Source organism: Phragmites australis, chromosome 2 (assembly GCF_958298935.1).
Source record: "Phragmites australis chromosome 2, lpPhrAust1.1, whole genome shotgun sequence".
Lineage (NCBI taxonomy): Eukaryota > Viridiplantae > Streptophyta > Magnoliopsida > Poales > Poaceae > Phragmites > Phragmites australis.
Genome location: NC_084922.1, coordinates 35,087,918 through 35,099,511, shown reverse-complemented (window position 1 = coordinate 35,099,511; position 11,594 = coordinate 35,087,918).

Here is an 11,594-nt window from a genome sequence, read left to right as displayed (position 1 = left end):
ATTTCGATAGTAAAAGGGAAAGTTAATCCTTATTTATTTACGTTTATAACGAGTGGGCAAAACTCATAACGGATAGATACGAGTTTATATTCGATTGTGAAACTTTTCTAACACTTTTTCTTAGATATTTTTTGTGAAATTTATGTCTCATTAAAATTTCAAAAATTTAGTGGGAAAAATTGAAAAAAAAAAGTACATATCTCGTGTCACATAAATTACCTCATTAAAAATCTTGACATGAGAAATTTCAGAAAAACTTATTTAAAGGAAAAAGAGTACAATTTACCTAAAATATTTTATATAATCTTTATGATTAACTTTAGACACTTAATCTTCTTGACTAAGATTTAATTCTTCATATCAGTACTATGTGACAATTCTCCCACTAAAATATGTAACTCTCTAAGCCTTATTATCCTAATGCTATGAACACATCTGACAAGACTAAATGTGGAAAGAGATATAGTGAATAAATCTTGAAAATTTTTACATGACTTGGTATGCATTACCTTTATTTCGTTCATCTTATACAACTTATGAGTATAAAAAAACTTGAGGTTGATATGCTTCATTAAGTTGCCTTTCACATATCCCAATTACACATGCAACATTATATTCATAGATAATAGTTGAGGTGTTAGTAGTGGTCAAATCACATGACTGCTGGATATAATTGATCACTCTTCTAAACTATACGTATTCCCGTGCGGCTTCGTATAAAGCTATTATTTCTGAGTGGTTCGTCAAATTAGATACAAGACTTTGCTTTGATGATTTTCAAAAAAAACTGCAGTTTCATTTGCTTTGATGATTTGCAGAAAACTGCAGTTTCACCACATAGGATGTCACGTCTCGAAACCGTAATCATGTAATTAAGTCTAATTATACGTCATTAGGGTCAAGATTAATTTTGGGGTAATTTACATTAGAACGCTAGTGCAATTTGTTTAAAGTTAATCGGATGAGAGAAGGTAATTCGGAAGAGAAAAGAATAGAAATCACATTGAAAATATCTTTTTTTTAACACGTGGACCCCACCGGAGTGGGCCAACCACCCCTATCTCTCCCTCATGGGTAGCAGCTACCCCACCCACTCTCTCTCACACTCTCATGCTCCCAACTAGCACAAGGAGCTGAGAGCTCCCTCCCTCCCACCCTCTCTCAAGCACTTTCTCCCTCCCAAAAAAGGGAGAGGGATCTGCTATGCTAGCTACAATCTATAGAAGATAGTGTGTTGTAACTCAGCGGTCAAGAAGGGATCTATTACAGGTTACTTACACTTCTTACAGCTATTGAGCTGGGAGTACCTCCTAGTTTATCGGTCTTGGGTGCTCAAGAGCTACTATCTAGTCTCCATCTCCGATGGCATTGTAGGTGACATGAGGCTTACGATGAGGTATCGGTGGATTAATGCCAGGCTAAGAAGGAGCCAGCAGCAAGACCATGGTAGCTACTCCCGGGTGATCAGTGATCTGGACGTCCTTAGCGTCGATTTCATGGAGTGAGATCCATGGCGTATGACACGAGTGATCGAAATTATGACTGGAGGGCTCATCGTATCCTCTTGTTGGCATGACTCAGACTTATGGATAACCAGATGCTTCTTGTTGTATATGAACAATGTTAAAGTATATTATCTTAAGCGTGTATAGAGGAAGTTCGGGTATCAACAGGTGATGCCACTACCTCCTCCACGAGACTCCGAATGGGCACACGAGTAAGTGTATTATTGTAGGTAGCATTAGTACCTTAGATGATCCATGTTAACAAATTATAATTGTCTATATTACATACAGAAGGAGCGCACAGGCAACGGAGCACATACAGAGGTGGACGGAGTCAGCTGCGATGGATGTCGTCATTCCTGCTAGTCAATATGATGACGCCATGTACCAGGAGTACCTTTCGTGGTACCATCCGTGCACGCATGACACCTCACTCAGTGGACTTGTAGAACCGACTCCCAGACCCTTCCCCGAGGATTATGCGCACATTCTTTATATTGTGGTAAGTGATGTGGTACTTATAATAATTTTTATTGGTTAAACCTATGTATTACTGACATGACTCTCATATTATATAGACCAGAAAGACGTACAACATACATACGCGGGCGGAGCAAGCTTGTGGGGAAGCAAGCGGGTCATCAACGCGGAGGCATCGAAACCCTCTCCGGGACTATATGAGGACGAGAGGGTCCCACTTCCTGTAAATATGATCTAGGTGGTTGTGCCCCCACGTTGGAGAGGGTATAATCTACCTGCCATGGACCCAACACGTGCCTCCTATAGCATACACTCGTCCAGTGCCCATGACGAACTCGTTCGGACACACTCGCGAGAGACACCTTTAATTTTGGAGCATCATGTGTCATGTTCCGGTGTTGAGGACGAGGAGTGCACACAGGCTCCTGAGCACAAGCAGCATACATTGGGTTCACAGGGCTCGCAGTGGACACAACCTCCTCAGATTATGATGACACCTCCGCATGTAGCATTGACTCATTACGAGAACGTCGTTAACTGCACGCAGTAGACGTCTGACTAGAGTGGCATGCATGATTTTGATGGGCTGCTGAAATGCAAACCGCAAGCTTCACCGATCTCTTTAGCGGACAGTACCCCCAATATCCTAATGCACCTTGGGGTTCACAGTGGTACCAGCAGGGTGAGCTTTTGGCACACCGGACTCCATCGAAGCACGCTCTAGGGGCATCCACATTTCCGCATGAGGATCTTTCATCATGGTACATGCATGGCCGAGTTAGCGGATCTAGATACACGTTCAGTGGAGTCCCACATGGTAGGATGATGATGATGACGGACAAGGGCACACGAGGTACGGGTCTGCGCAGGCTGTTGAAATGAGGACCACACACCCGCCATACGCTTACACTCTTGGGGATTGCGTGCGGCGTCGTCATCATTGAGTAGCCAGTGCAGTTGTTCGATGCACTTGTACATGTTCATGACATATATGCTATTCACTTTAATGTAGTAGTCATCCCTATTATGTCTTGTTCACTATATTGTTAATATAATTATTATTAATTTATTTAATATTTATCAAATAATTATGGCACATAACTTTATTTATTAAGCATTGTTACATATTAATTATGATATTTAATACTAGTTTAATGTTGGTTAAATAATTAGAGATTCATGCTTTTATGTAGAGCTAAAATATTGTAGTCAATGATTAATAAATCTATGACCGAATCTTCTAGTTCAGTCTTTCTATGGATACCTACAACGATCGATATAGCATTTAATACCTCATTGCAAGTTGTGCGTGAAGAGAAGGATGATCCCTTAAAGGAGAACAACCTAATCAAAGCCGTGCCCAAATTGTATGCAAAATTCTTCTATTCTGCGTTGACCGCTCCGCTCCAACATGTAACCACCAATGACCTTAGGGCTCTATTACACGAGCGGCGTCAAAGGTACCTTAGAATGTACAAAGTAGTTTATGATCCTTCTGTGTGAGGTTTCTTAGGAGTCTAAGAACGATAGTGATGTTGCCCGACCGATATGCATCTCACGTTCAGGTTCATTATTTTCTATTTAATCACCCTACTTATCTTTTTTCCACTAATTCGAACGCTCCTCTTTTGCGTTAGGTGTTCCTAAAAGACGCAGAGTTGATCAATAAAGAAATTCCAAACTTCTTGGTGATGTATATGCTCTTCGGTGGGGGTGTGATGTCTGGTTCACGTAAAAGACGATGAAGATCAGCGAACCTAAGGGGTACATGCACGCCCTCTACTATTAAGAAAAAATAATGAGGACGATGAGGATGATGATTTCATACCACCAATGCCTCGATGTTGCAGCAGCAATACAGGAGAATGTTTACGAAACACTACATGAGGACGTTCACGCACCACATCGATATGATGTACTAACAACAACGAAATAGGATGTGCTCATACCATGATCACTCAAGATGACAACGACGACGATGATTTCATGCGACAACGACCCCTCCCTTCGAGGCCTCAATCTCTGGAGGACACTTATGATCCTAAAGATGATGATGGATTTTCTATTACCTATCCTTACAACTTTCCATCATCACCTCGGAAACGGCAACCATCTTACCCTATCAGCATTGACTGGCACAATGAGCATTCTTCCACCATTTTGCATCGGCTCTTTCCACCATCATCTTGAGATGATCTAGGTATTCTTCATATTCTTTGAGTTAGTACACATTATATGGCAATACTAACTTGTTTGTACACGCTATGATGTAGGTATTTTTCGTATTGAGACTACCACATAGGTTTGCCATGATGACCATCCTCAGGTGGAGGAGGAGGCAGTTGTCCAAGCATCGGCACGCAAGCCAAAGCGTGCCAGAGGCAGGGTTTTGGATAAGGGTCTGGGTATGAGCTAGGGTAGGGGTCAGATGTAGTCTCCTTTACTTATATGCTTAGTCAATGTATTTTGTTCAGATTATTGCATGACTATTTATTTTGTGTACCTTTCCATTACATTAGTTCAGTTCGATATGTATATAGTTAGTGTCTTATATTACTGCACTATGTTATGAACCATTTGTGACATTAATGTCTAATGCATGTGATAGTTAGTGTATTATATTAACGTACTATCCAAGCATACTTCTTTCCAACATGTGAAAAGCATCACTTAGCCGCTTTCGAATGTATCTACATGCCGTCCTATCAGGCAGTAAATCGTTAGCTTGCAACTTTCCACATCAAAACCATTTGCACATTAATATAGTGTTACATGACAGGGTTCAATTTATTTAATTACGAACAACACGGTACAATGAAATATTACATTAGGCTAAAGCAGTACATCGGGATACATTGCTTCTAGTCCTACAGAATTGACAACACACGTAGCATACGACACATGAATGCCTTTCGTGAAATACATTGGCGGTAACAGACTCAATGGTGTGCACTTGTTAAACCACCCTTCCCGTGAGATGGCTTTTCTTTCTCCGCCTCCCACCTCACAAAGTTCTCGCCTATTTTCTTCAACCGCTCCTTCATCTCCTCTGCTTGTCGCTTCATCTTGAGGTCTTCCATGTCCCATTTCTTCAATAGGTTCACCCCTTCCTTGTCCTCAGCTTCGATGTCGAAGTCGACCCACATTATGAAATCACAAAGCCTAATGGACGACTGTATGCACGATTTAGTTACTATCCGGATCAAAAGTTGATGAATCATGCAAAATATGTCATAAATTAAATACCCCATGACACACAGACGAAGGATCAAAGTTTGAACATCGGAAGAATCTCCTCCCATATGTTTCAAGCTCATGGGATACCTTCATTTCGCGTACAGTACCACACTTGCACAACGATGGTGGTCTAGCAAACGTATGTCCAATAGCTTTGATAGTGATGGCTGGATCTACTAATACCCCATCCATTGAGTATAACAGAGCAAACAATGGTATAGCAATGATTCATTCGAATTTCCCAACCAAAAATTCTGCATACCTGAGTTCGCCATCTCTTTTACTTCGTCTTGTGTTTGGGGCAGAGATAACATGCGTAGTTTAATGTTGCCTTTTATAGTCGTTCACAACATCACTTGCAAACACACACTGTTACAACCACACCCTACTGCAAAAATAGTACCTTTGTCATGAGTCAGACTTTAGACATGAAGTGACCAAACGACTCAGCTTTAAGTATGAAATGACAACACCTTTCTGTCAGCACATTATTTCTGTCATGACTCACACTTTAGACACGAAGTAACCACACGACAGAGCTTTAAGTATGACATGACAACACCTCTATCGTGAATCAGACTTTAGATACGAAGTGATCACACGATAGAGCTTTCAGCATGAAATATAACACCTCTATCTTAACTCAGGCTTTAGACACTAAGTGACCACACGACAGAGCCTTAATCATAAATTAAATGACAACACCTCTCTCCTGACTCAGCCGTTATATAAGAAGTGATCACACGACTGAGCTTCAAACATGACATGACAATACTTATGTCATGAATCAAGTTTTAGACACAAAGTGACCACACGACTCAGCTTTAACCATGAAATGACAAAACCTTTATACAGGCTTAGGCTTTAGACACCAAGTAACCACAAGACAGAGCTTTAATTATAAATTAAATAATAACACCTCTATTTTAACTCAGCCTTCCATGCAGAGGCAACAATAAATCCTTACTGAACTTTTGCAGAAAGAAATGATCACACTAAGCAACAGCTTTCATGTGGAATCTATGTCAAACATCAATGCTATAACTTTTTTAGCTTTTACAAGAAATTTCGTGCTCCAGCCCCCACCTATTCCATGCACTCAGTCCATGAACCATCCTGCAACCACTATAAATAACCCCACCCTCAACTATAGATATACCATTCCTTCCCCAGCTCCACCAAGACCATCGAAGAAACATTGGGAGATTTTCATCCCCCAAGGGGTTGAACCAGCGATATGCTTTTGTGGCGACCCATATATGTTTCGCAAGTCCTAAGACATCTCATACACTTATGGCATATGTTTCTTCATGTGTGCCAACTACCAGTACGACATGCCTCGACATGGACTGTATGAATACTCATCAGTATAGAGACATAGATCACTCATGTGGTACTTTTTACACGATTTCAAACACGGTCATACTAATCTCTCATCTTGTTTTATTTGTCCAGTCTCCTCCACCTATCTGTGATTTCATGGAATGACTGGATATGAAGAAAAATGAGCACTAGAAGCGGTGAAACGGTGGGTCAATATCAGCATGGGATGGAGAAGGGAAGCGTAAGAACACCAGAAGTACGAACAACAACAGGAGAAACTATAGCTCAAGCGTCACGAGGATGAGCACATGAGGAAGGCAACGGAGGAGCACGCCGTAGCTGAAGCTCGCAAAGAAGAGAGGAAAAGGAAGCGGGAGAGGGTCTATCACGCTAAGGCGGAGGGCCCCGATGCTCTGAAGAAGGGCAAATATCCTAGATGCACTTAGTAGAGAGTATCTATTGTAACTTATTTTATTTTTAATCCTAAGGCACATTATTAAGTTAGTTTTTAGACGTACCATACATGTCAATATTTGTTTTCATCATCTCTTTATTGTTAGGGTCTATTCGCGTAGCGTTGAAAAATTCTATATCACATGTAATGTTTATCAACATATGTAACATCTGTGCCGGGTTATATGATTTATAATTTACAACTATTATTGTTTACTAAAAAATTACTCACATAAATTTACATTAAAAGAATAAAAAATATCAACCAAATTACGTCGAAACAAATTTACAACAACAGCATGTCGCTGTCAACATAAAAACAGATGTGTTGCACAAGAACACAAGAATAGCAGCAGCACACCGCACGCCAGTGCTACTATATGACCTAATGAGCAAGACGCGGATAGCAGCATCACGCAGGAGCGGTGACAAGACCACTGATCTGTATTCGGCACCTCAGGTGTTGAAAATGGTCAGGCCCACCCTTTTTCGATGCCTCGCATACCGAAACCAAGTTTTCGGTGAGCGAAATACCAAATACAAATGGTAACTTTACAAATACACCAATATATTATCTGTTTTGCTAAATATAATATTGTATGTTATCTATTTTGATTTTTTGCCCTATGTATTGTGCACGTGCATTGAGTTGTTGTATGGAGTATGAGTGAGAGTGTGAGACTAAGGTCCTGTTTGTTTCAGCTGTAGATTATGAAAAGCAGCTTATAGATTGTGGATTGTAAGAAGCTGGATTGTAAAATCTGAATTGTAAAAAGCTGGATTGTGTATTGTTAGAATCTGGTGGAAAGCAGATTGCTGGATTGTTACAATCTGTGTGTTGGATTGTAACAATCCAGCTTTTCCAACCAGCTGTTTGTTTCAGCTTTTGGATTGTGATCAAAATCCAGCTTTTACAATCCAGCTGTTTGTTTCAGTTTTTGGATTTTGATCACAATCCAGCTTTTATAATCCGAAACAAACAGGGCCTAATACTATAGCCGTTTTTACAGTTGAAGATTCCATAAAAAAGTTCCATTTAAGTAATCTACTAGTAACTCTGCACTTTAGCATCCAAATTCCAACATGCCTTCAAGTCAGGCCTGTTAGACTATCGCAGCGCGGCCGGACTACGCCTGACTCTATCCACTGCTACAGTTGTGCCTACGCGGCCGGACTCTAGGCCGAAAAAAAAAGGATCATCCTAAATCTGACTCAGTTTTCCAGGCCCATTATTACCTCTAGTGGGCGAGCTTTCATCGTGATAAAAGGGCCATTATCGTTTCTTTCACTTAAAATCGAAGAGTTTTTTTTATTTATTTATTTATTTTTTTAGGTTAAAATTTAAATAAATAGATTCCCGGCAAAAATATTTGTAAAACTAGACGCCCGCAGCCCTCTGAGAGGGCGGTTACGGGGCCTAACCGCCCCCTGAGAGGGCGGTAGGCCTAACCGCACCCTCAGAGGACGGCAAGGGCCTTCCCGCCCCCTGAGGGGGCGCGTAGAGCTCCTTACCGCCCTCTCAGGAGGTGGTAAGGGCTCCTCCCGCCCGTCGCGCCGCGCCGGCCCCCGCCCCTGGAGTCTATAAAAAGTCCGAAAAATGAGGAAAAAACCATAAAATTCGGAAAAAATGAAAAGTTGAGAAGAGAGAGGAGAAGAGAGGAGAGGAGAGGGGAGGAAGAGAGGTCGGCGAAGCCCTGCTGTATTTGGGCCGCGGATTTGAAGAAATTTTTTGGGTAAATCTTTTTATCCTTTTTATTGTTGTTAATTAGTGCAGTAGTAGTATATGACATAGATTTTAGATATTTATGACCTAGGGTTTAGAAAATTGTCAAATTTAGTTAGAAAATGGTACGATAGCAGTTCAATATAGAATATTATTTTTAGTATATTATTTTCAGTTTGTTATCTATAGTATATTATTTTTAGTATATTATTTTCAGTATGTTATTTGTAGTATATAGTTTATAGTATATTATTTGTACATACGGACGTATGAGGCAACAGTAGATGATAATTTACGAACCTAGGGTAGCATTTAAAAACTATTTTATCCGATAATCAGAAATATAGTTTGTTGTATTAACATGGGTTATGTTTGCGGGAGTTTCCAGGAATGACAGATAAATTAATTTTCCAGATATTTTATGGTGAGGGTGAAATTAGGTACGGTCCCAACGGTGTAGATCTCTCTGAATTTCGTCATATCATGAAGGGGCTTAGTAAGGCTAATGAGAGGACTATTGTGGGTGTGTGCAAATGGCTCATGCGGTTTTTCCAACTGGATCCGCAGCAATATGAGCTGAAGTTGAAAGCTGTTCTGAGCGGTGCTAGTCATGGATATTTTGGTGAGCTTGTTCCCATCGAAGCCACATCAACTTGGAGGCAGTATGTAGATATATGCTGTGAACGTGGCATGCCGCTTGTTTTGTTAGCTGAGGCGTACCTGAAAGATCAAAATGAGGTGAACTCTGTAGAAGCAGTAGTAGGACCAAGTGAAGCAGTGGAAGATGAGTCAGAGGCGGCTAATGTAGGGTCCAGGGAGGAGGTTGGTGATGTCCCAGAGCTGCAGCCCATGGGTGTAGCTGATGAAGGGGAGCACATCCCTAGCATCATTGAAGATATGGATTTGGAGGATAAAGAGTTGGAGGAAGGCCTTGCCGATGGGGATTCTTCTGATGAGGAGGGTAATGCTCCAGTTCCTGCAGAGTGGCGGGATCAAGAATTTTTGAAGTTGGTGGTTAGCGAGGCTGACCAGACACCGTGGCAGTACCATGAGAATGAGGTGTCACAGCGTGCTATGTACCCTACAAAAGAGGCAGTTATTGATGCAGTGAAATTCTAGTCGTTGTCTCTTCGTAGGCAATTCAAGGTTGTTAAATCAAGTAAAAGAGAGTATGATATGAAGTGCTTGGTTCCTCAGTGCCCTTGGCGGGTGCACGCATTCAGAGGAAAATGGGCAGACTACTGGCAATGCTCAATAGTTAAGGAACATAATTGTCATATTGAGGAAATAGAGTTCGCCCACCGGAACCTGTCTTCTGCTTTCATTGCAAATGTTATGTACGGAGAGATTGTGGACAACCTAAGGTATGAGCCACGATCAATAATCTGTGCTATTGAGCAAAGGTTCCAGTACACAATAAACTATACGAAGGCATGGAGGGCGAAACAAAAGGCTATTGAGATGAGGTTCGATACATATGAAGATTCGTATCACAATCTACCTCGTCAATTAGCCACAATTTGTGCAAGAAATCCAGGCAGCTACTATGATATCAAGCATTACCCCTCTACTGATGTGGAGTACAGCGGAAAAAGAGTGTTGCAGCGTGCTTTCTTTGCATTCGGTGCAACTATCAAAGCATTTAGATATTGCCGATCCATCATATGCCTAGATGGAACATTCATGACTGGAAAGTACAAAGGGCAAATTTGTCTGCAATAGGGGTCGATGGTAACAACCAAGTCCTGCCACTAGGGTTTGCGTTCGTGGAGAGTGAGAACGGGGACAGCTGGTATTGGTTCCTAGAGCGGGTGAAGCATGCAATTGTTCTTGACCGACCAGATGTGTGTCTCATTCATGATAGACATGCAGGATTGTTGCAGGCTTTGCTGGATATGCAACATGGTAGCGTGCGATGGGGTGTACCAGTACAGTGGCCAGATCTCAAAAGCAGGTGGTGCATGCGCCATATGGGTGCGAACTTCTACAGACAGTTTAAAAACAAAGAATTAATGAAGCTCTTCAAGAAGTTGTGCAGTCAGAACCAGCAACGTAAGTTCAATGCATTATGGGCAAGACTTGATGAACTGACTCTTAAACAAATTACGGAGGCTGCACCTAACGGTGAGGAACCAATAGCTCTCGGTCCTCTCCCAACCGATACTCCGCAGATTGTAAGGAGATCGGGCTCATCTATTAGGAGCTTTTCACAGTGGATACGCAATGAGCCGAATGAAAAATGGGCTCTGCTGTACGACAGTGGTGGTGCACCTGTTGTTTAGGTGAGCTTCATGTGTGTTCAGCTAGTTTTGTACCATTTTAATATGTGTTCATTTCGCATATAGTTAATTTGCATTCAAAGTATATTGTTGTTGTATTTATTTATAAATGTATTAATGTACATGTCTTTCAAATGCAGATATGGCTCACCCTTCGACCCCGGAGCTTTTGGACCATGCTGTGGACAAGAAGCATCGCAGCTTCTTATCCGCCAAGCACTAGACGGAGCTAGGAGTGTTTCGCCCACGAGGCCCGGAGAGCTGCTGACGGTAGACGAGCGATGGACCCACAGGTACTTAGAAAATTTGATACGAAATTGTCATATCACTGCTGTTGTTACATATTATTGATGTACTGCAATACTTATAGGTTGGCAGCGGTCGGACTCCTACCGCTTTGCCGGTTGGTCGAGACCCGATCGACGGAGAACCCCGAGGTTGCAGCCCGTCGTTTCTACTTCGATCGGTCGCTGATAGCAGCACTGGTCGACCGTTGGAGGCCGGAGACACATACGTTCCACCTACCGTGCGGAGAGATGACCCCGACCCTGCAGGACGTCTCCTACCTCTTAGGCCTTCCTTGCGCGGGAGCTA